This window comes from Cydia pomonella, chromosome 4 (genome assembly GCF_033807575.1).
Source record: "Cydia pomonella isolate Wapato2018A chromosome 4, ilCydPomo1, whole genome shotgun sequence".
In the NCBI taxonomy this organism is placed as follows: Eukaryota; Metazoa; Arthropoda; class Insecta; order Lepidoptera; family Tortricidae; genus Cydia; species Cydia pomonella.
Genome location: NC_084706.1, coordinates 20,263,200 through 20,272,267, shown reverse-complemented (window position 1 = coordinate 20,272,267; position 9,068 = coordinate 20,263,200).

Below are 9,068 nucleotides of genomic sequence, written 5' to 3'. Positions count from 1 at the left end.
GAATGGTTCCATTTTTATCACTTGTCACTATACCCGTCACTTTCGCGCTTACATACTTGTTAGAACGCGACACGCATGGTGACTAATGATAAAGAGCCGACCATCTTAGCCCTTCAGAAGCGCACCTTTAGCTTTCGTTAAAATTGACCACCTTTGCTGCCGTTGAATTGCTAGGATTTTTTCAGATACGACGGCACAGTGTCATGATATTTTCAAAAATTGATAACGTATTTGTAACGATTTTTCTATTTTATAAAGCTAAAGAATCAAATAATTTTATTAATTTACTATAATTATGTGCTATTATAGACCGTCAATCCAGTGCTGGATTAAACGTTAAATAGTGAAAACGTATTGTTGTTTTGGGAACAGACACTGAATGATGAAATCGACTGGAATTCGATCGATTCGATCCAGTTCAGTGCTGGATTCTATCACTGGACTAGAATGCTACTGGAATAAATGTTAATATCATCAAGCTTCCAATGCCGCAATACAAGGGATTTGAAACCGTTCACCTCACATACATTTGCTTTTGTTTCACCATAGAGAAATAAGTAACATAGAGTGCTCACTCGATACATCAGTTTTGGTACCAAAACTATTATTATCTTCGTAGTCGACATCTAGCATCGAGTAGCGGAATTATCAGTACTGCTACTTGACAATAGATGTTGCGTCGAACAAAAAATCTAATGCTCAACAATTTTTAGCTAATATTATAACCGGATTAACCGGAACTCTATTTTAACTCCTTCTGCTTGTAATATTAGTTGTAAATTGTTGAGAAATTCAATTTTTGCTATTCGCGACACCCGAGACATCTAGTGTCAAGTAGCAGTACTGATAATTCCGCTACTCAATGCTAGATGTCGACTACGAAGATAACAATCGTTTTGGTACCAAAACTGATGTATGGAGTGAGCACTCAATGTTACTCTTATTATTTCTCTGTGGTTTAATATGGACGCCGCGCCACGAGCGCAAGGCCGATTTTTGAATTTCGATCGCTCGATTTCGTGCTCTGCCTTTAAGAGCCCTTAATCCTTGGAGCGTTATCCGATTTCACGAAATAACGCTCGATAGATGGCGTTGGCGCTCGGTACGCGAGCGCCGGCAACGCGACGCGCGTTTCAATGCAGACTAGAATAATCTTGATAGTTTTCAATATAATTTCAAGCAACATTAATTTTAGTGTTATATGATATCATATGGGCACTCTTTATTTTATTTTATATGTACAGTAGTTTTTTTAATGTACACTACTACTAAGTGTACAGACTACAGAGTGTACTATAACCCTTGCTCTTTATTCTGTCTCTTTCACACCAATGGAAAATGAAGAAGTTAGTAAATGACTGCAGGTATAAATAAAGTATATTAGTGCGATAGAGAGACAGATAGTGTTTCGTTGTCGTATCGTAAACGATTGGCATGTTGGCCACACACTTGCTTGGTGCCTAGCCAAAATACCAATCGTTTGCGTATATTAGTGCGATAGAGAGACAGTAGTGTTTCGTTGTCGTATCGTAAACGTTTGGCATGTTGGCTACGCACCCATGATACTTAACCAAGAAGCCAATCGATTGCGCATATTAGTGCGATAGAGAGACAGATAGTGTTTCCTTGTCGTATCGTAAACGTTTGGCATGTTGGCTACGCACCCATGCTGCCCAGCCAAGATGCCAATCGTTTGTGCATATTAGTACGAGAGAGAGACAGATAGTGTTTCGTTGTCGTATCGATTGGCATGGTGGCTACGCACCCATGCTGCCTAGTCAAGATGCCAATCGTTTGCGCACATTAGTGCTATAGAGTTTCAGTGTTATTTGAAATCACGTTAGGGTTTGTATTATTATTTATGACCCGAATGAAGTCCATCCAGGTTCTTATGATGGAGTCAGGAGTTGGTCACCAGAACTCCTAATCTACTCATTATAATTCCATCGTGCTTGGGCTCAAAAGATTTGCCCTGACGAACACCATCGATCTAGATGAGGTCCAGGGTCTCATGACGGAGTCAGGAGTTGGTCACCAGAACTCCCCAGAACTCCTAATCTACTCATCATAACTCCATCGAGTTTGGGCTCAATAGATTTACCCTGATGAGCACCATCAATCTAGATGAAGTCCAGGGTCTCATGATGGAGTCAGGAGTAGGTCACTAGAACTCCTAATCTACTCATTATAATTCCATCGTGTTTGGGCTCAAAAGATTTGCCCTGACGAGTACCATCGATCTAGATGAAGTCCAGGGTCTCATGATGGAGTCAGGAGTTGGTCACCATAATTCCTAATCTACTCATCATAACTCCATCGTGTTTGGGCTCAATAGATTTGCCCTCACGAGCACCATCAATCTAGATGATGTTCAGGGTCTCATGATGGAGTCAGGAGTTTGTCACTAGAACTCCTAATCTACTCATTATAATTCCATCGTGTTTGGGCTCAAAAGATTTGCCCTGACGAGTACCATCGATCTAGATGAAGTCCAGGGTCTCATGATGGAGTCAGGAGTTGGTCACCAGAACTCGTAATCTATTTATCATAACTCCATCGTGTTTGGGCTCAATAGATTTACCCCGACCAGCACCATCAAATTACCATTATGAAACCCTCGACTTAATCTAGATCGATGGTACTCGTCAGGGCAAATCTTTTGAGCCCAAACACGATGGAGTTATGATGAATAGACTAGGAGTTCTGGTGACCAATTCCTGAGTCCATCATGAGACCCTGGACCTGATCTAGATTGATGGTGCTCGTCAGGGCAAATCTATTGAGCCCAAACACGATGGAGTTATGATGAGTAGATTAGGAGTTCTGGTGACAAACTCCTGACTCCATCATGAGACCCTGGACCTCATCTAGGTCGATGGTGCTCGTCATGGCAAATCTCATGAGCCCAAACACGTTGGAATTATAATGAGTAGATTAGGAGTTCTAGTGACCAACTCCTGACTCCATCATGAGACCCTGGACTTTATCTAGATTGATGATGCTCGTCAGGGCAAATCTATTGAGCCCAAACACGATGAGGTTATGATGAGTAGTTTAGGAGTTCTGGTGACCAACTCCTGACTCCATCATGAGACCCTGGACCTCATCTAGATCGATGGTGTTCATCAGGGCAAATCTATTGAGCCCAAACACGATGGAGTTATGATCAGTAGATTAGGAGTTCTGGTGACCAACTCCTGACTCCATCATGAGACCCTGGACCTCATCTAGGTCGATGGTGTTCGTCAGGGCAAATCTATTGAGCCCAAACACGATGGAGTTATGATGAGTAGATTAGGAGTTCTGGTGACCAACTCCTGACTCCATCATGAGACCCTGGGCCTCATCTAGATCTATGGTGCTCGTCAGGGCAAATCTTTTGAGCCAAAACACGATGGAATTATAATGAGTAGATTAGGAGTTCTAGTGACCAACTCCTGACTCCATCATGAGACCGTGGACTTTATCTAGAATGATGGTGCTCGTCAGGGCAAATCTATTGAGCCCAAACACGATGGCGTTATGATAAGTAGATTAAGAGTCCTGGTGACCAACTCCTGACTCCATCATGAGACCCTGGACCTCATCTAGATCGATGGTGTTCGTCAGGGCAAATCTTTTGAGCCCAAACACGATGGGATTATAATGAGTAGATTAGGAGTTCTGGTGACCAACTCCTGACTCCATCATGAGAACTTGGACTTCATCCGGGGCAAAAATAATAATGCAAATGCAAACCCTAACGTAATTTCAAGTAAAAATGCGTTTTTCAGAAAATCGCAGCCAAATAACACTAGACCCTACTCATAGTGTTGTGTTCCTGCCGGTGAGTAAGGTTGCCAGAGCTCAACGAGGGGCGGGAGGGGGTTAGAGTCGGCAACGCGCATGTAACTCCTCTGGAGTTGCAGGCGTACATAGGCTACGGATACTGCTTACCATCAGGCGGGCCGTAAGCTTGTTTGCCACCGACGTAGTATAAAAAAAAGGACCACTGAAAATCCATCAATAAGCGAGTCTGTTAGGCATACTGTAAAAAATGAACTTTTATTAAGATTTTCTAATCGCAGTATATAGCACTTCTCGGAACTCCGTAGCTGATTACGATCGCAACGAATGCCTGACAATCGAGCACAGGTCCGTCCTCTAAGAGCGCTCCGCGCGGACTGAGAGCGGGGCGTCGCTGCTGCGTGATTTATACGTGTTTTAAAAAAATATAAATTTACGGCAATGTAGGTCCCATAGTTATGTTTTTTTTTTTATAGGTTAACATAAAGTTACAGTTTGCTATAATATTATTTTTAAAGCAAAATATGCGTACAATTTGCGGAAAAAAAATATAATAAAACCCTGTTTTCGCCAAAAAAATGAAGAAAACTCGGAAGGTATTTTATCAGTTTTTTCAAATGAATCTTCGATTGTTAATCATTCCAGCCCCTCGTACGAGATATGTTGAATCAAATTGTAGTCATTCATGTACCAAATGATTCTTGTTTACAGCAAAATTGAGAACCGAAACGCCACATCTCACTGCAAAATTTGGAAAAGACTCCCAAAAAAAACTCATTAAAAAAGAGGTTAAAAAGAGAAAATGAAAATTTGAACTGTTGGAGCCGCTAGTTTAGGAAACGATTATTTAAGTAAGTTACCAGTTTTTGAATAAATACTAATAGTTACGTCGTAATCTTGAATGGAAAAGGAAGCATTTTACAAAATACGCTCGTCTGTAGGAATAAGGACTCTTAATAAAATCTCCACTACTAGGCATTTAAATCCTACTAATAGAATTGAAAACGAGTGGTAAATTCCACTAGATTCCCAATTTCTATCGCTCCTACTTCAAAAATATCATTTTTTTTTATACTACGTCGGTGGCAAACAAGTATACGGCCTGCCTGATGGTAAGCAGTATCCGTAGCCTATGTACGCCTGCAACTCCAGAGGAGTTACATGCGCGTTGCCGACCCTAACCCCCTCCCACCCTCGTTGAGCTCTGGCAACCTTACTCACCGGCAGGAACACAACACTATGAGTAAGGTCTAGTGTTATTTGGCTGCGATTTTCTGTAAGGTACTTCCCCAGTTGGGCTCTGCTCTAGATCTGGAATGACATCCGCTGTGCTGTGCCCTACCACACAGAGCGAGATGACATTCACAATGCCCATACCTCTCTTATGGACGTAGTTTAAGGACATACCCGGGTCCAAAAATTTCAAAACATTTCGCCGTTTTCTACTGATTTTTGAGTGCCGAAATCGAGCGCTCGAAATTCAAAAATCGTCATTCGTTCTCGTTCACTCATAGTGATGATAGACAACCCAATGTCGCCTAAAGATGATGAAAGATGATATAACCATGGCTTTCATAATCATAACAATTCCAGAAATACAACCTTGTATTTGATCGGCCATTATTTAAGCAATTTTTGGTAAATAGCTATTTTCCGGGTTCTGTTCGTAATTTCCCAATCCACTCCACAACAATTCAGTTAATGTAGTTTAATTCCCTATAGATTAATCTAGATGACCATATTGTAGATAACACGACCATTGAGGGAAATTATGTAGGTAAATATAACAGACGAGTTAATAATAAAGTCTATTAATCCCCATACATATGTGTTTCCTCCTGATTATTTTAAAGTTTGGAATTTTTTTTTTTTTGCGTAGTTATCCTGTTCATTGTCCAAGAAACAATAGTGACACAGATTGTCAGATGAAATGCCGTGTCACGTTAAACTAACATGCTTTAGATGGTCCATTATGAAAATGACTTATATTATAACTACCACAAAAGGCATGTTTGGTACCAACTTTAAATACCATAAAACCAGTATTTTAAGAGTTGTTTTTTCCCTGGACAACTAGCCGTTACGATGCGGAAAGCGCCATTACAAGTAATTTAAAGTCTTTATGTGCCTATGCTCCTTACCGTACATGTGCAAAATAAAGTATACACTTTCCGACGCGACGCTACAATAATTCTGAGGCCCTACCGCGAAAATCGAAATTTCGTTATCTCTATCGTTTGCATATCTAAAGAGGTGGTGAAAAAGAGGCAGAAAATGAAATTTCGATTTTCGCGGTAGGCCTTCTGTTGTGGGAGCATCAGTTGGGGCCCTTAGTTGGGGGGTGCGTAATACATCGCACCTGTGTTTTTTTTAGTTTTAAGTTATGGTTAATAATATGTATGTATGCTAGATTTCATGTATTTTACTATTGTGGCAATTACATGAAAATAAAGATTTTTTTACTTACTTAAAGATACTCGTCGACTGTAATGGGTCAATCAAGGCTTCGTATACCAAACTGAAATCTCATACTTTTTTCACTATGAGATCACGACTCAACTAATATATTCCTATCGAAACGCTTTACTCAACTATAATAAATTTGAACAATTGCTTCCTAAGACAGAAACGCGCATGTGACACCCTTTTTTCAATCTCATACCCACTCAACAAGCTTCATGGCCTTAACGCTGAAAAGCTCTCCATTATATGTATCACGATTGTATTAAATACTATTATTTAATTTAAATAATAATAAATATTGTATGAAGGCTAATGCTCGTGCTCTCTATACTTTACGTGTCGCTGATTGACATACTGACAATTATGAATGATACTGTCTAATTAACCGTGACAGTGGCGTGTCTACCGTGCCTTGGATCGGTTGCACGAATTCATTTTAATCGATACTGTGTAAAAATATTGCTTTTTTTCCGCACTGCGGTGGTTTTAACACCTAAGTTAGATTAATGAATACGTTAAAAATATTACTATATTTGTTTTAGTATTATCTATGTTCGTCGAATTTCAAAAAAATATGCCCCAAATTCGAAAACAGTATAACTTATAAATATGTACCTATCATAACGATAAATTCTAAATTACATAGTAAACAATAAATAGCGTTCGTGTCTCGACACAAATAAAATAAATCTTAGGTACAGTCCTAGATTTAAATTGACTGTACCTAAGATTTATTTTGGATCAGCATCCATTTAGGATTCAAGCTAAATTGGTTGTTATACTAACGGTATGAAATGTCCAGTGTAAAGTAAACCGTCGACGGCTCAGCAATTAAAGTCCGTAACTGTAGGAAGTATTAATATTACGGTTGCACTTTATTAGAATCGGAGCTACCTCTCTAAATGTAATCGACTAATTGTTTTCAACGACAAAAACTGAACAAGTAGAAATTTTATAATTAGTGAATAAATAAATAAAAATACATATTTGTATTACAAGGGGGCAAAGTTGTTATTCAACCGCTCGTGCTAATATTGATTTTGAGCAAGCGAAAGATTCCATAATTGAACCACGAGCGTAGCGAGTGGTTCGAGAAGTGCAAATATTGAGCGTTTCGAGGGTTTCAAGGCACGAGGATTAAACAAACTTTGCCTCCGAGTGAAACACAAAATTTTTCACCACACCAACGCGAGGAAAATACTAACTATGAAATACCAAAAAAAAAACTATACCAAATCTAAATAAACGTAAAAATTTATCATTCAAAGTCAATAAGTATTTAAAAGTCAATTGTAGCAGCTAACATAAGGGAACAACTTACTTACATTTGCATCTGATTACTTTCCTCCACATGTGGATAAAATGCAACTTTCTCATTCGTTTTTGAACAATCAAGAAGGCCTTTACCAGTTGGTGAGGTAAAAACACTTTTTCGAGTGGGCGCGTGACAAAGCAAATGTGTTAACGACATTTTTAGTATTTTTACCACCATCCTTACCACAGAATCCACTTCTTTCTAAATTTAGAGTATTATTACTCTGACAAATTATCCAAATGACAGTTCTCTCCAAAGTCGGTTTTGTCACTCTTTACAAAAGTGGCCACAGAAAATTCAGTACAGTGGAGTTCAAAAATATTTACATGCCTACGTTCCAAAAATACATTTGTTCTACTCGTCGACTGTAATGGTTGAATTAAGATTTCGTATACCAAACTATAATTGCGTACTTTTCATGTATGGGCTGCCAACTCAACTATAAGATTCATTTTGATACGCTGTAGTCAACTATAAAAAAATACTAATCACGTGCCGCAGCGCTCCCATAGAAAAGGCTAAAGGGGCGCGGGGTGCGAGGCGGGATTCGCGCGTGTGGAGTCTTCTCAGAGTCTTCTGTACTGCATTTTTGTCTACTGAGATAGCAATTTTCATTCATTATTTAGGTTTTATAGTAAAAAAAACATTACTTTAAATAACTCGTAGAAAAAGTATTCTGATACAGTAGTGATATAATCAAACTTGTCAATCTCATACCTTACTTATGCAACTCAGCAAGCTTCGTTGCCTAAATACGTTAGTCGATTGAAAAGCTCTCTATTATATCAGTATTGTATAAAATACTTTTATACGCTTCTACGACCCATGATAATAAGGTCGGGTAAATATATTTTTGGAACATTGGCTTGTAAAGATGTTTGTGAACACGAACGTACACCCCCTATGAGTATTAAGTGCGTGGCCACAATGACATAATCGTAATAATATTATGTATTATGAATTTATGATCTGACTGTTATTAAACGAGAGAAATATTGCCTTGAGTTTAAAACCAATACTTAAGTAAAATAAGTGTCCCAAGTTTGCTTTATTTTTGGAACGAGGAATACACAAAGTATTGGTTTTGACTTTTGAGTGTGAAAATCTTAAATCTACTATAGGTATCCGTTTTTTTTTACTGAAGGTCGATACATACCTCGGTGAAACCTGTTTATAACAATAGCACTATTAACAGAGGACACGACGGAGAATTATCTGCTTAAACTGAATTATTAATTTTACAGCGACACTAAACACGATTCTCTAACTCAAAATTCGGCATTGATGTTGATTTTCCCCGTGCCAACACAACATACCTTCAGTGTCAACATATACTTACTTAATTATCATCGCAGGAAGATAAAACAAGAGGAAAATGCTATGCGACAAGTTATAATCAAACTATAATAGTTTCCGATCCGTAAGGCAGTCAAAGCCTGACCGCGTCGGGTAATAGTTGAAGCAAATTTTGAATTTCTAACACAAATCTAAAAAAAAAACTTTT